Source organism: Hyla sarda, chromosome 8 (assembly GCF_029499605.1).
Source record: "Hyla sarda isolate aHylSar1 chromosome 8, aHylSar1.hap1, whole genome shotgun sequence".
Taxonomy (NCBI): Eukaryota; Metazoa; Chordata; class Amphibia; order Anura; family Hylidae; genus Hyla; species Hyla sarda.
This window is the reverse complement of record NC_079196.1, coordinates 216,140,166-216,156,914: the sequence shown is the minus strand read 5'-3', so window position 1 is coordinate 216,156,914 and position 16,749 is coordinate 216,140,166. Positions and strand designations below refer to the sequence as shown.

At 45.3% G+C, this 16,749-nt stretch overlaps 2 protein-coding genes across 2 annotated transcripts in view; both read left to right on the top strand.

Annotated features, from left to right (window-relative positions):
• Positions 1–16,749, top strand: part of SLC5A10 (solute carrier family 5 member 10) — a 293,441-nt gene that overhangs the window by 56,925 nt on the left and 219,767 nt on the right. The gene's annotated exons all lie outside the window — the stretch shown is intronic.
• PRPSAP2 (phosphoribosyl pyrophosphate synthetase associated protein 2) overlaps positions 1–16,749 on the top strand; it is a 59,419-nt gene that overhangs the window by 5,344 nt on the left and 37,326 nt on the right. The gene's annotated exons all lie outside the window — the stretch shown is intronic.

The window sequence follows — 16,749 nt, the reverse complement described above, 5'->3', positions numbered from 1 at the left end:
CTGAATGTGGTGGACACTGCTAAGAGGGGAACTACATGTGACTTGTGCGGCAAGTGGACTTCCACAATTGTTCAGGACATTAGTTTATTATCTGAGTCCCCATACATCCCCCCCCCCTCTCTCCCTCCCCTCTCTCCTCAGGACCCCAAGTGTCATCCTAGGCTTCCTTCTCCCCCCCCTCCCCTCCCCTCAGGACCCTGATTGTCGTCCTAGGCTTCCTTCTCCCCCCCCTCCCCTCAGGACCCTGATTGTCGTCCTAGGCTTCCTTCTCCCCCCCCTCCCCTCAGGACCCTGATTGTCGTCCTAGGCTTCCTTCTCCCCCCCCCCCTCCCCTCAGGACCCTGATTGTCATCCTAGGCTTCCTTCTCCCCCCCCCCTCCCCTCCCCTCAGGACCCTGATTGTCGTCCTAGGCTTCCTTCTCCCCCCCTCCCCTCCCCTCAGGACCCTGATTGTCATCCTAGGCTTCCTCCTCCCCCCCCTCCCCTCCCCTCAGGACCCTGATTGTCGTCCTAGGCTTCCTTCTCCCCCCCTCCCCTCAGGACCTTGATTGTCGTCCTAGGCTTCCTTCTCCCCCCCCTCCCCTCAGGACCCTGATTGTCGTCCTAGGCTTCCTTCTCCCCCCCCCTCCCCTCAGGACCCTGATTGTCGTCCTAGGCTTCCTTCTCCCCCCCCCCCCTCCCCTCAGGACCCTGATTGTCATCCTAGGCTTCCTTCTCCCCCCCCTCCCCTCCCCTCAGGACCCTGATTGTCATCCTAGGCTTCCTTCTCCCCCCCCTCCCCTCCCCTCAGGACCCTGATTGTCATCCTAGGCTTCCTTCTCCCCCCCTCCCCTCCCCTCAGGACCCTGATTGTCGTCCTAGGCTTCCTTCTCCCCCCCCCCCCCCCTCCCCTCTCCTCAGGACCCTGATTGTCGTCCTAGGCTTCCTTCTCCCCCCCCTCCCCTCTCCTCAGGACCCCAAGTGTCGTCCTAGGCTTCCTTCTCCCCCCCCCTCCCCTCTCCTCAGGACCCTGATTGTCGTCCTAGGCTTCCTTCTCCCCCCCCCTCCCCTCAGGACCCTGATTGTCGTCCTAGGCTTTCTTCTCCCCCCTCCCCTCTCCTCAGGACCCCAAGTGTCGTCCTAGGCTTTCTTCTCCCCCCTCCCCTCTCCTCAGGACCCCAAGTGTCGTCCTAGGCTTTCTTCTCCCCCCTCCATGTATGTTGCCCCCCACCCTCCTCCTGGAGACAGCTGCGAGCGCAGGCTTTACTGGTAATGGACTGCACTTCTCTCACGCGGCAGCAGACAGGACGGGGTCTTCACAGATGAACCGGTAACAGTACAGACGATGCCGCCCCGGATTGTTTACATGATTTTACTGAACATGGGCTAAGTTATTAGGGGACTTGATTTATGTAGCCAGATCCATTGTAGTATTCTCTTATGCATATGTTGCCAACTACTAAGTCGTGTGCTACCTCAGATACATAAGATGCAGCGCTCACATGTGAGGACCTTAGAGGAGGGCTAGAGATATAGATTTACTACAATGCTACTTTATACTGTTTCTTAATGTTTTCTAAGCATCTCTAAGGAAAGAGACATGTTTATGCCTTATCTCACAGACTTGATTCCTCCTTTCCCCCCTGATCTTCTCTCTCCTTTGCTCTTTCCTTCCTAACCAATCCCCCCCCCCCCCCCCCCCCCCCCTGGGCTACCACCTCCTGCTCATATAGAAATCATCTCTATACACCGCATTCTCTGTTAATGGTTGTTATACCGTTATAATTGATATGTTTATGTCTACAGAAGCCTGGCTTCACATCTGGTTTGGACAGGTTGTTGGTTCAGGACACATACCCTATCATATCTCACTTCCTTTGTGTACGCTTCTCTTAATTTTTTCATCACTTCTTACTTCCTTTAGCTTTTTCTATCACTTACTAACACTCCTCTTCTCTCTTTACCCTCACTATTCCCACCTGACTGCTCCTCTCTTATCTATCTACACTTCATTGCAGTTCCCCCCCTCTGCTCTCTACACTTCATTGCCGTTCCCCCCCTCTGCTCTCTACACTTCATTGCCTCCCCCCCCCTCTGCTCTCTACACTTCATTGCCTCCCCCCCCCCTCTGCTCTCTACACTTCATTGCCTCCCCCCCCCCCCTCTGCTCTCTACACTTCATTGCCTCCCCCCCCCCTCTGCTCTCTACACTTCCACCATCTACACCCCTAATAAACGTCAGGTTTCTTGGCTGTTGGACGCTGGAGAGCCTTCGGGTATTTGCTGAGGGGCCGATCCTACTTGGGACGGACCTCAATGTGGCGTTGGACCCCCTGGTTGACTCTTCTGTGGGACGTTCCGCGGTCTCTCCGGTGGCCTTACGCACCCTCAGGAACAAATTACATGACATGGGCTTAGTAGACACCTGGAGGTCTCGGCACCCTGAGGGACGCACTTGCTCATTTTATTCTGCCCCACATGCCTCAGCTCAACGCGTAGATTATATTCTGTGCCATGACGGTATACTGCCATCTCTGCTTGATTCTGATATAGGTCCTAAAACTCTGTCTGATCACTCACCAATACACGCTACTTTTGCATTGTCGCACTTACCCAGACGAGACTGGACCTGGATGCTAAATGAGAGGCTACTGTCCCCAAGACAAAGATGGGACGGCTCTTACCCAACATGTGACTTCCTTTTTTGACCTAAAACTTACTGATGTCTCATGGCCTGTGGTTTGGGAGGGTCACAAAGCCTATATGAGGGGCCTCCTGATAGCCTTGGGATCTAGGGTGAAAAAGGAGCTTACCAAGGAAATACATAGTTTATTGGAACAAATTGCTAACAAAGAAAGGCAATGTCCAGTCCCCTCCCAGACCACTCACGCTATTGAGCTATCCGCGCTCAGGGAAAAACTAAAAGACTTACTCCACAAGAAACACGCTGCAAACGTTGTGCGTTTCAAACAGAGACTTTTTAAGCATGGAGATAATGGGGGGGGGGGGGGGAGACTTATGACTGCTATGATCAAAGAGAAGGGAATCCACATTAATTTCCAAAATTAATGACTGATGGGAATTGTCACACAGACACATCAGCCATAGCCGCCGCTTTTTGCTCCTACTATGTCTCATTGTACAACTTACCTACATCTGACACAGGTGAACCTACCCCTTCTGAAGCCATTGGAGCTTTTTTAGATGTATCTTGCATTCCATCCCATCTGGAAAAAGCCCAGGCCCAGATGGTTTTAGCCTTGCTTATTAAAAAACTTTCCAAACAGTACTACTTCCTAAGCTCACTCCGTGGTGTAATGCACTGCTGGGGGGCTCTTCCCTACCCACCCAGGCTCTAGAGGCCCACAGCACTGTTCTACCTAAAGGATCAAGGTCTATGCCCAAGCTACTGCCCCATCTCCCATCTCAACTTAGACATCAAGATCTGGGCCAAGGTGCTGTCCATTAGACTTGGACGATTCCTACCTGGTATTATCCAGCAAGACCAAACGGGTTTCGTCAAAGGGATGGAAGGCAAACACAACGCACATAGTGGAACGAGCGTGACGAATGGCATGTATCCCCCTAATTCACCACTTTTGTTATTGGGTACGGACGCCAAAAAGGCGTTCGATAGAGTGGCATGGCTACTGACAAACTTTGGCCAAATTTATTATCCCCAGTCCTTTTTATAACAGCTATTATGTCACTATACTCATCTCCATGTAGACACATCCGGATCAATGACACATTATCACCCTCCTTTCAAATAAGGAATGGAACAAGGCCGGGCTGCCCCCGGTCACCATCCTTATACATTATAGTCATGGAGACCCTGCATCAAGACGCTGTGATTAGGGGGCTGACAGTTGGGGGGTCAGACCCATCTCACTGCAGCCTTTGCAGATGATTTAATTTTAATAACTTACCCTATGGAAGCTCTCCCACGGGTCCAAGACATATTGGAACGCTATGGTTCTTAATCTAACTTCAACGTAAATGATTCGAAGTCCTCAACGTGTCATTACCTCAGAAGCTGGTGTCTCAGTTGAAGGGCTCTTCGCCATACAAGTGACCTACACATTATATCACTTACCTGGGTATCTCTTGCGCGCCCCCCCCCCCCCCCTCCCTGGACAGACTTTTTGCCTTAAACTACACCCCTTTGTTGGCCAAAATACGTCAGCAAATTGAAGGTTACAGTCTACCTTTTCTGTCCTGGGTGGGGAGAAAGAATTTGCTACAGACATATGTTATACCCATGATTCTGTATCCTCTTCGAATGGTCCCTATAGCTCTTCCTAAGCAGCACCTTCTCCAGTGTTGGCGCCTGTTCACACACTTTTTATGGGCAGCAAAGATACCTAGATTACCCTACTTACCCTTACCCTACGGTCTGCTCAGAAGAGGTAAGTTACAAGGAGGCATTAGACTTCCGGAAGTTGAACAGTTCTGGGCTGGGCTGAAATGGTAGCGGGCTCAAGCCTCTTATGCGATATTAGTTTGGAACGCTCACAATTGACCACTCGGACCGTGTCACTAAATAGAACACTATGGCTACCCTCTCGAGTCAACATTTCACATGTTACTAACCCACTCTAGCATGGTTCTTTATTAGTTAACGGGGTACTCCAGCCCTAAGACATCTTATCCCCTATCCAAAGGATGCTGCAAGTCTTATGCCTCCCGACTACGGGGACGGAGTATCGTGACATCACGACTCCGCCCCATGTGACGTCACGCCACGCCCCCTCAATGCAAGTCTATGGGAGGGGGCGCGACGGCCGTCACGCCCCCCTCCCATAGACTTGCATTGAGGGGGCGGGGCATGACATCACTACTCCGTCCCAGTGGTCAGGAGGCATAAGACTTGGAGACTTCAGTCATTCAGTTTACATTGAAATCTGCAGCAGAAAATCCTGCGCATCAAATCTGTGCAGAATACTGCACGTGTGAATAGACCATTAACCCCTTAACGACCATGGACGTGTATACACGTCCAATGGCCATTAACTGGGTAAGACGCGGGGTCCCGACTCGAGCCAGCGTCATACCGGCCGGCCCCCAGCTGATTCCTGTAGCTGGGGGCCAGCATGAATAGCCGACATGCGGCGATCGCCGCGGCCGGCTATTAACCCTTTAGATCGCCGCTGTCAAAGCTGACAGCGGCGTCTAATGGTGCCTTTATTCCATCCCTGGTGGCCCAGTGGGGTGGAGCGCCCCCCCCCCCCCCCCCCCCCGCAGCACGGTCGCGCGGCGGGGGGGGAGGTTTGATTTACTGCTGAGGTAACCTCCACCGGTTACCTCTCCTTCTGCAGCGGCTCCGGCGCTCAGAATGATAAAGTCTGGCAGGACCAGGCTGTATCAATCGAGTGCAGAGCACACTGATAAATGTGGTTTTATACAACCACATTGATCTGTATGAGGAATCTAATGATTCCTCCTAAAAGTCCCCTAAGGGGACTAAAAGTGTAAAAAATAAAATAAAATAAAATAAAAAAAATATTAAAAACACACATTAACCACTTCCTTATTAAAAGTTAAAATCACCCCCTTTTCCCAAATTCCATATAACAAAATATATAAACCTAATAAAAATAAACATATGTGGTATCGCCGTGTGCGTAAATGTCCAAACTATAAAAATATATCGTTAATTAAACTGCACGGTCAATGGCGTTCACATAAAAAAAAAGTCCAAAATAGCGTATTTTTGGTCACTTTTTGATCGCTTTTTTTTTTTTTATGGTATAAAAAGTCAGATCAAAACAAAAATGGTACCGATTAAAACTACAGATCACGGTGCAAAAAAATGAGCCCTCATATCGGCCCGTACGCGGAACAATAAAAAAGTTATAGGGGTCAGAAGATGACAATTTTAAACATATACATTTTCCTGCATGTAGTTATGATTTTTTTCAAAAGTACAACAAAATCAAACCTATATAAGTAGGGGATCATTTTAATCGTATGGACCTACAGAATAAAGATAAAGTGTAATTTTAACCAAAAAATTTACTGTGTAGAAACGGAAGCCGCCAAAATTGTCTTCAATTTTGTCGCACAATGATTTTTTTTTTCCCGTTTCGCCGTAGATTTTTGGGTAAAATGACTGATGTCATTACAAAGTAGAATTGGTGACGGAAAAGAAAAATAAGCCCTCATATGGATTTTTAGGTGCAACATTGAAAGAGTTATGATTTTTAAAAGGTGAGGAGGAAAAAACTAAAGTGCAAAAACAGAAAAACGCTCGGTCCTTAAGGGGTTAAGAAAGCTTTTCAACAGAACGTTCATGGCAAGGTCACAAACTAAACATCTTTTATCTCCAGTCTTACTTTGTTCTCTCATTCCTTATGTACTCAACCCTAGGGCAGACTCGGCTGACTCTATATTGGACAAATTACATGATACACAAATGGACCTCCAGGCTAAACTACCAGATTTCCCTGTTAACTATGTACGAGCCGACATTGTCAGACGGGCGTGTGTATCATTGCTGAAGGTATATGTCATTGGGGATGACCTGTCCTGGTTGGAGAAACTTGCTCTGGCTTCTCCTCAACCTAAATTGGCGCTGTCTAAATTTCGCTCTTACCTTACTGAGGATTCCTTAGCCCCTATATACCTGTTATCGTGGGAAAAGGAGTTGGGGATACAACTGACTGAATCAGAGCGCAAATCTGATCTGAGAAACTCAATTGGCTTTTCTAGATGTGTTAAATTGCAGAAAGGACCCTATAATCTTCTCTCCCGCTGGTACAGGACTCCAGATGTCCTACATCATTGGGGACTTTCCACCTCTGATTCATGCTGTAGATTAGAGCTGGGCGGTATGACCAAATATGTGTATCACAGTATTTTTGTCTCTTATGGCGGTTCCACGGTATATAACGGTATTTCTCTCCCCCCCCCCCCCCCCCCCCAAAATCATGTGACCCGCGAGCGCTGTTCTGCTTCCCCTCCAATTAATTATCAGCCCAGTGCTGCTCTGTCCCCATCGGGGTACTAATCACATGTCGTGAATTCGGGTAGAAGACAGACATGGTCGCACATCTACAATCTTGTATAATGATCTAATTGCTTCTCAGCATAATATCAAAAACTAACAGGTTGTTAGTATACATTTTTGATCAAAAAGTACAAGCCCACTCGCCACGTCAAGGCCACCTATTTAGAGTGGGTCCCTAACATCCCTAGCATAAAATGGCCTAGCACTGGGTGGCGACCACCACCGCCGCGACACCAGTACCCACGGGGGGGGGGGGGGGGGGGGGGGGAGTGAAACGACCCACTGGCAGAGCGGCCCCAATGCCACTCAAACCAGTCTATGGGTCGCACCTCCCCACAGACATGGCGCCATGGCAGCAACGGATGCCACACAGCACCACACCAGTGTGAACAAGGTGTAACAGCACACTAATCACATGTGACCCGCGAGCGCTGCCCTCCCCATCCTCCTGTTTGTAGCGGGCCGACGGCGCTGGAACTCTGTACTGTACGCGGTATCCCTATGCCCAGGCTGCAAAAGATAAACAAAATAAACTTTAACTCACCTTCCTACGTCGGCCTCACATCGGGTAACTAATCATATGTGACCCGCGAGCGCTGCCCTCCCCATCCTCCTGTTTGCTGCGGGCCGCCGGCGCTGGAACTCTGTACTGTACGCTGTATCCCTGTGCCCGGGCTGCAAAAGATAAACAAAATAAACTTTAACTCACCTTCCTACGTTCCCCCGTTGGTCCGGACCTGCTTCCTCCTGGGGACGGGAACATCGGAGAGCCGTCAGCCTATCACCGGCCGCAGCGATGTTCCGCCTCGGCCGGTGATAGGTTGAGCGCACTGTCATGTAAGAAGCCGGCGCTCAACCGATCACCGGCCGAGTCAGAACATTGCTGCGACCGGTGATAGGCTGACAGCTCTCCGATGTTCCCATCCCCAGGAGGAAGCAGGTCCGGACCAAAGGGGGAACGTAGGAAGGTGAGTTAAAGTTTATTTTGTTTATCTTTTGCAGCCCGGGCATAGGGATACAGCGTACAGTACAGAGTTCCAGTGCCGGCGGCCCGCAGCAAACAGGAGGATGGGGAGGGCAGCGCTCGCGGGTCACATATGATTAGTTACCCGATGTGGGGACAGTGCAGCGCTGGGCTGATAATTCATTCGTTCCCGAGGGGGAGGGGCCAAACCGGTATTGCGAAAAATTCATATCGTGCAGGACAAAAATGTTGGTATGAACCGGTATACCGCCCAGCCCTACTGGAGATGTGTCCTCTTGTACATCCGGTAGTTGTCTGGTCCCGTTGAAAGTGTTTACCAACTAGGGTGCCTCCAGCTGTTGCAAAACTACAACTCCCAGCATGCCCGGACAGCCTTTGAGGAGGGAGATAGAAAGGAAAATAGGTGAAGAAACCAGGAGCTCTATAATGTCCTCCACGCTGCTGCAGACACTTAGGCCTCGTCCTACTGCAGAATGTCTGCAGTGTGGATGAGACCTTAAGGCAGTGTTTGCCAACTAGTGTGCCGCCAGCTGTAGCAAAACTACAACTCCCAGCATGCCCGGACAGCCGAAGGCTGTCCGGGCATGTTGGGAGTTGTAGTTTTGCAACAGCTGGAGGCACCCTAGTTGGTAAACACTTTCACCAGGACCAGACAACTACCTGATGTACATGAGGAAACAGATCTTATGTGAATGGGCGTTGTAAGACGTCTTCTTCACCCTACTCAGTGGTAGTTTTTCCTTGGGGTATACCTTTAATAACACAATATAGAGGATAAGTATCTGATTGAGGGGGGTGGTCTGACCTCGGGGACCACCTGCGATCTCTGTAACGGGGCCTCTACTTTCCCCGCTGCATGGAACGTTGGGTCTGCACGTGCTCTATGCATTGTCTATGGGAGTGCCGATGATACACCATATACACTGTGGATAGGTAACCTGGAAGAGACCGGATTCTAGGGGGGGGGCAACTATGGTTGTTAGGGGTTGTAACCATGACAACGAGGTTTTAAGACTGGATCTGCCAGGCTATCTGAAGAGAAAGGTATAATGGCTTGTGAGTAGTTACATACTGCGTCATGTCTTTCTGCACTATCAATCGGCTTAATAAATATATATAAATGTGTACACACACTCAGCCGTTTTTTTTTTTTTTTTTTTTGCAGTTTTCCATCTACAGGGCGAAATGAATGTCCGTATTCCCCATATCAGTGCAATTACAGCGATACCAAATTTGTATAGGTTACGTCATGTCTTATTTAATTATTAAAAAAAACAAAAATAAAAATAATGTTTTTAAAGGTGTACTCCGGTGAAAAAAAATGCTTTCAAATCAACCGGTGCCAGAAAGTTAAACAGATTTGTAAATTACTTCTATATAAAAATGTTAATCCATCCAGTACTTATCAGCTGCTGTATGCTCCACAGGAAGTTGTGTAGTTCTTTCCAGTGTGACCACAGTGCTCTCTGCTGCCATCTCTGTCCGTGTCAGGAACTATCAAGAGCAGGAGCAAATCCCCATAGCAAAGCTATCCTGCTCTGTTCTTATTCTGAACATACCCTAAGTCAGTTTTTCCAAACCAGGGTGCCCCCAGCTGTGGCAAAACTACAACTCCCAGCATGCTCGGACAGCCTTTGGCTGTCCGAGCATGCTGGGAGTTGTAGTTTTGCAACAGAGGGGAACGCCCAGTGTTCAGCTTCTTGTCCCAGCATGCTGGGATTTGTAGTTTTGCAACAGAGCAGAACCACCCAGTGTTCAGCTTCCCTGCAGGGCCTTTGGCTGTCCGAGCATGCTGGGAATTGTAGTTTTGTGACAGTGGGGAACCCCCAGTGTTCAGCTTCACATCCCAGCATGCTGGGATTTGTAGTTTTGCAACAGAGGGAAACCCCCAGTGTTCAGCTTCTTGTTCCAGCATGCTGGGATTTGTAGTTTTGCAACAGAGCAGAACCCCCAGTGTTCAGCTTCCCTGCAGGGCATTTGGCTGTCTGAGCATGCTGGGAGTTGTAGTTTTGCGACAGTGGGGAACCCCCAGTGTTCAGCTTCCCGTCCCAGCATGCTGGGATTTGTAGTTTTGCAACAGAGCAGAACCCCCAGTGTTCAGCTTCCCTGCAGGGCCTTTGGCTTTCCGGGCATCCTAAATGTGTTAAGGTTCCCTGAAGAGCGTTTGGCTGTCTGGGGATCCTAAATGTTGTTGATTGCAACGGCTGAAGGCTCAGTGGTTAGGAAACGGTGCCCTAAGTGAAGCACAGAGGGGACCCCCCCCCCCCTCCCAGTGTTCAGCTTCCCTGCAGTGCCTTCGGCTGTTCTGACATCCTAAGAGATGTAGATTTACAACAACTTGATGCCCACTGGTTAGGAAACGTTGCCCTAAGTGAAGCACCCGGACCCCCCCCCCCCCCCCCCCACAGTACACACGATAGTAAGTGTTCAGCTTCCCTGCAGCTTCACCACAGGAAAATAGCACCCATTGAAATCAATTTTTTTTCTGTTTAATACTGGACAGGAGAACAGGAGACGTCCTCCAGGGCGCCAGACGCTCTTTATATCCTGTGCCCATTTTTTCTAAGAGATGAAGACCCCCCTCCATTAAAGGGGTATTCCAGGTAAAAACTTTTTTTTTTTTTTTATATCAACTGGCCCCAGAAAGTTAAACAGATTTGTAAATTACTTCTATTAAAAAATCTTAATCCTTCCAATAATTATCAGCTGCTGAAGTTGAGTTGTTGTTTTCTGTCTGGCAGCAGTGCTCTCTGCTGACATCTCTGCCTGTCTCGGGAACTGCACAGAGTAGAAGAAGTTTGCTATGGGGATTTGCTTCTACTCTGGACAGTTCCCGAGACAGGTGTCATCAGAGAGCACTTAGACAGCAAAGAACAACTCAACTTCAGCAGCTCATAAGTACTGAAAGGATTAAGATTTTTTAATAGAAGTAATTTACAAATCTGTTTAACTTTCTTGAGCCAGTTGATATAAAAAAAAAAACATTTTTTTACCTGGATATCCCTTTTAACTCAAAATGTTTTATTTTATTATTTATTTATTAATTATTATTTTTATTTTTTTCAAATTCTTTTTAGTTGTTTCTTAAAAACCTTATGTGTAGCAGTGTCTGACGCTTCTGTGACAGCGCTGGTCAGGACAGGAAAGGGTGACACAAGTGAGTTCCGCTCTGAGGATGAACTCTGTTCCCTGCATCAGCTCATACAGTGTCACCGCAGAGACGCTCAGAATACACTTTGTTCCCGCTATAAGTACCATAATGACTCTAGTTATCAGTCACATGATTATTACAGTGTAAAGACCTTCATGAGGTGGTGGATGACCGCGTGGAGTATCTGTGTAGTGTCACCGCTGGACCACGGGATGTTATACAGACAGCGGAGTTCTGCCATATAAGAGGACGCCACTACATGTTTACATTCCCATCGTTTCCTCTTATTATAAACAGCAGCAGCCGCCTAATCCGCCCTCCGCTTATTACTATAGGCTCAGAACAAGGCAGCTGCACACAGGACACGTGCTCTACATTACTGTCATAGCGGTTATAGGGAAGGTGATAATCTCCAGCAATGTTACAATGTATCCACAGCGCGACACTTTGTAATGGATATCAGAGAGGAGTAAATATAGAGCTGGATCACAATACTGAGCGCAGCTCTGGAGTATAATACAGGATATAACTCAGGATCAGTACAGGATAAGTAATGTAATGTATGTACAAAGTGACCTCACCAGAAGAATAGTGAGTAAAGGTCTGGGGTATAATACAGGATATAACTCAGGATCAGTACAGGATAAGTAATGTGATGTATGTACACAGTGACCTCACCAGCAGAATAGTGAGTACAGCTCTGGAGTATAATGCAGGATATAACTCAGGATCAATACAGGATAAGTAATGTAATGTATGTACACAGTGACCTCACCAGCAGAATAGTGAGTAAAGGTCTGGGGTATAATACAGGATATAACTCAGGATCAGTACAGGATAAGTAATGTGATGTATGTACACAGTGACCTCACCAGCAGAATAGTGAGTACAGCTCTGGAGTATAATGCAGGATATAACTCAGGATCAATACAGGATAAGTAATGTATGTACACAGTGACCTCACCAGCAGAATAGTGAGTACAGCTCTGGAGTATAATACAGGATATAACTCAGGATCAGTACAGGATAAGTAATGTAATGTATGTACACAGTGACCTCACCAGCAGAATAGTGAGTACAGCTCTGGAGTATAATGCAGGATATAACTCAGGATCAGTACAGGATAAGTAATGTAATGTATGTACACAGTGACCTCACCAGCAGAATAGTGAGTACAGTTTTGGAGTATAATACAGGATATAACTCAGGATCAGTACAGGATAAGTAATGTAATGTATGTACACAGTGATCTCACCAGCAGAATAGTGAGTACAGCTCTGGAGTATAATACAGGATATAACTCAGGATCAGTACAGGATAAGTAATGTAATGTATGTACACAGTGACCTCACTAGCAGAATAGTGAGTACAGCTCTGGAGTATAATTCAGGATATAACTCAGGATCAGTACAGGATAAGTAATGTAATGTACATATACAGTGACCCCACCAGCAGAATAGTGAGTACAGCTTTGGAGTATAATACAGGATATAACTCAGGATCAGTACAGGATAAGTAATGTAATGTATATACACAGTGACCTCACCAGCAGAATAGTGAGTACAGCTCTGGAGTATAATACAGGATATAACTCAGGATCAGTACAGGATAAGTAATGTAATGTATGTACACAGTGACCTCACTAGCAGAATAGTGAGTACAGCTCTGGAGTATAATACAGGATATAACTCAGGATCAGTACAGGATAAGTAATGTAATGTATGTACACAGTGACCTCACCAGCAGAATAGTGAGTACAGCTTTGGAGTATAATACAGGATATAACTCAGGATCAGTAATGTAATGTATGTATACAGTGACCTCACCAGCAGAATAGTGAGTACAGCTCTGGAGTATAATACAGGATATCACTAAAATATTGGGGGAGATTTATCAAAACCTGTCCAGAGGAAAAGTTGACCAGTTGTCCATAGCAACCAATCAGATCGCTGCTTTCATTTTTAATAAGGCCTCTGAAAAATGAAAGAAGCGATCTGATTGGTTGCTATGGGCAACTGGGCAACTTTTCCTCTGGACAGGTTTTGATAAATCTCCCCCATTATCTATGGTGAAGGCTTTGATGCAAATTTGAACTTAGAGGTCAAGTCCTGGGAAAAAACGTGTGGGAACCCACCCTAGATTTCCAATCAAGGGCTGGTCCTGCAGGACTCCTGCTAATGGAAAAAGTGTTCCTGCTGCAGAAAAAGTGCAGGAACTCAGTTCCCACATGTTCCTCCAGGACTGGAGCCCTGTTTGAACTGAAGTCCTTAGTCTCTTAGGATGCTTTCACACCATGTTTTTAGCCTACGGCTGCCGGATCCAGCTGGGGGAGGGGAAAACAGTGCGCTCCCCTTAAAGGGGTACTCCGGTGCTTAGACATCTTATCCCCTATCCAAAGGAGAGGGGATAAGATGCCTGATCGCGGAAATCCCGCCGCTGGGGACCCCCGGGATCTTGCACGCGGCACCCTGTTTGTAATAAGTCCCCGGAGCGTGTTCGCTCCGGGACGGATTACCGGTGACTACAGGGATGGCGGCGTGTGACGTCACGCCTCCGCCCCCGTGTGATGTCACGCTCCGCCCCTCAATGCTATAGCTTGACAGCTATCACGCCCCCTCCCATCGGCTTGCATTGAGGGGCGGAGCGTGACATCACACGGGGGCGGAGGCGTGACGTCACACGCCGCCATCCCTGTAGTCACCGGTAATCCGTCCCGGAGCGAACACGCTCCGGGGACTGATTACAAACGGGGTGCCAAGTGCAAGATCACGGGGGTCCCCAGCGGCGGGACTCCCGCGATCAGGCATCTTATCCCCTATCCTTTGGATAGGGGATAAGATGTCTAAGCACCGGAGTACCCCTTTAAATCCATTGACTTTAATGAGCCGACCGGCATCACAATTTGACTCCGGTTGCCTCATTTCCGCCCCGTATCTGGTTTTGTGACCGGACCTAGAACTGTAGTATAGTACGATTTTAGGTCCGGAGTCAAACGGTGACTCCGGTCGGCTCATTAAAGTCAATGGATTTCAGCCCTCAGATTTCCTGACTATAGGTCAGTGGTCTCCTAACTGCGGACCTCCAGATGTTGCAAAACTACAACTCCCAGCATGCCTGGACAGCCGTTGGCTGTCCGGGCATGCTGGGAGTTGTAGTTTTGCAACATCTGGAGGTCCGCAGGTAGGAGACCACTGCTATATGTCATGTCATGGTTGTTATTATTAATGCCCGGATTGTTCTTTGTTTCCTCCATTACTTCAAGTTTTGCAGGTGTAAATACTGCCGCGTACTTGTGGCTAGAGCGGGTTGTCATCAGTTTAGCCAAGGATCTTGTTTACAGATGCTGAGAATTGTTTGTTTTTACTACTTTAAGTGTTTAACCCTTTATGTAATACCGAGACAAATATATTGTGCCAGACAGTACTAACCTCCTAATTCTCAGTATTTAATTCCAGAGATTCCTTTATACAAGACTATTACTAATCTAATACTGCCCCCTATGTACAAGAATAGAACTACTATAATACTGCTCCTATATACAAGAATATAACTACTATAATACTGCTCCTATATACAAGAATATAACTACTATAATACTGCTCCTATATAAAAGAATATAACTACTATAATACTGCTCCTATATACAAGAATATAACTACTATAATACTGCTCCTATATACAAGAATATAACTACTATAATACTGCTCCTATATACAAGAATATAACGACTATAACACTGCTCCTATATACAAGAATATAACTACTATAATACTGCTCCTATATACAAGAATATAACTACTACAATACTGCTCCTATATACAAGAATATAACTACTATAATACTGCTCCTATATACAAGAATATAACTACTATAATACTGCTCCTATGTACAAGAATATAACTACTACAATACTGCCTCCTATATACAAGAATATAACTACTATAATACTGCTCCTATGTACAAGAATATAACTACTACAATACTGCCTCCTATATACAAGAATATAACTACTATAATACTGCTCCTATATACAAGAATATAACTACTATAATACTGCCTCCTATATACAAGAATATAACTACTATAATACTGTCTCCTATATACAAGAATATAACTACTACAATACTGCTCCTATGTACAAGAATATAACTACTATAATACTGCTCCTATATACAAGAATATAACTACTATAATACTGCTCCTATATACAAGAATATAACTACTATAATACTGCCCCCTATATACAAGAATATAACTACTATAATACTGCTCCTATATACAGGAATATAACTACTATAATATTGCTCCTATATACAAGAATATAACTACTATAATACTGTCTCCTATATACAAGAATATAACTACTATAATACTGCCTCCTATATACAAGAATATAACTGCTATAATACTGCCCCCTATATACAAGAATATAACTGCTATAATACTGCTCCTATATACAAGAATATAACTACTATAATACTGCCTCCTATATACAAGAATATATCTACTATAATACTGCCTCCTATATACAAGAATATAACTACTATAATACTGCTCCTATATACAAGAATATAACTACTATAATACTGCTCCTATATACAAGAATATAACTACTATAATACTGCCTCCTATATTCAAGAATATAACTACTATAATACTGCCTCCTATATACAAGAATATAACTACTATAATACTGCTCCTATATACAAGAATATAACTACTATAATACTGTCTCCTATGTACAAGAATATAACTACTATAATACTGCCTACTATATACAAGAATATAACTACTATAATACTGCTCCTATTTACAAGAATATAGCTACTATAATACTTATCCTATATACAAGAATATAGCTACTATAATACTTATCCTATATACAAGAATATAGCTACTATAATACTTATCCTATATACAAGAATATAACTACTATAATACTGCCCCTATATACCAGAATATAACTACTATAATACTTCTCCTATATACAAGAATATAACTACTATAATACTGCTCCTATATACAAGAATATAACTACTATAATACTGCTCCTATATACAAGAATATAACTACTATAATACTGCCTCCTATATACAAGAATATATCTACTATAATACTGCTCCTATATACAAGAATATAACTACTATAATGCTGCCCCCTATATACAAGAATATAACTACCATAATACTGCCTCCTATATACAAGAATATAACTATTATAATACTGCTCCTATATACAAGAATATAACTACTATAATACTGCTCCTATATACAAGAATATAACTACTATAATACTGCTCCTATATACAAGAATATAACAACTATAATACTGCCCCCTATATACCAGAATATAACTACTATAATACTGCTCCTATACACAGGAATATAACTACTATAATACTGCTTCTATATACAAGAATATAACTACTATAATACTGCTTCTATATACAAGAATATAACTACTATAATACTGCTTCTATATACAAGAATATAACTACTATAATACTGATCCTATACACAAGAATATAACTACTATAATACTGCTCCTATATACAAGAATATAACTACTATAATACTGCCTCATATGTAGAAGAATATAACTACTATAATACTGCCTCCTATATAC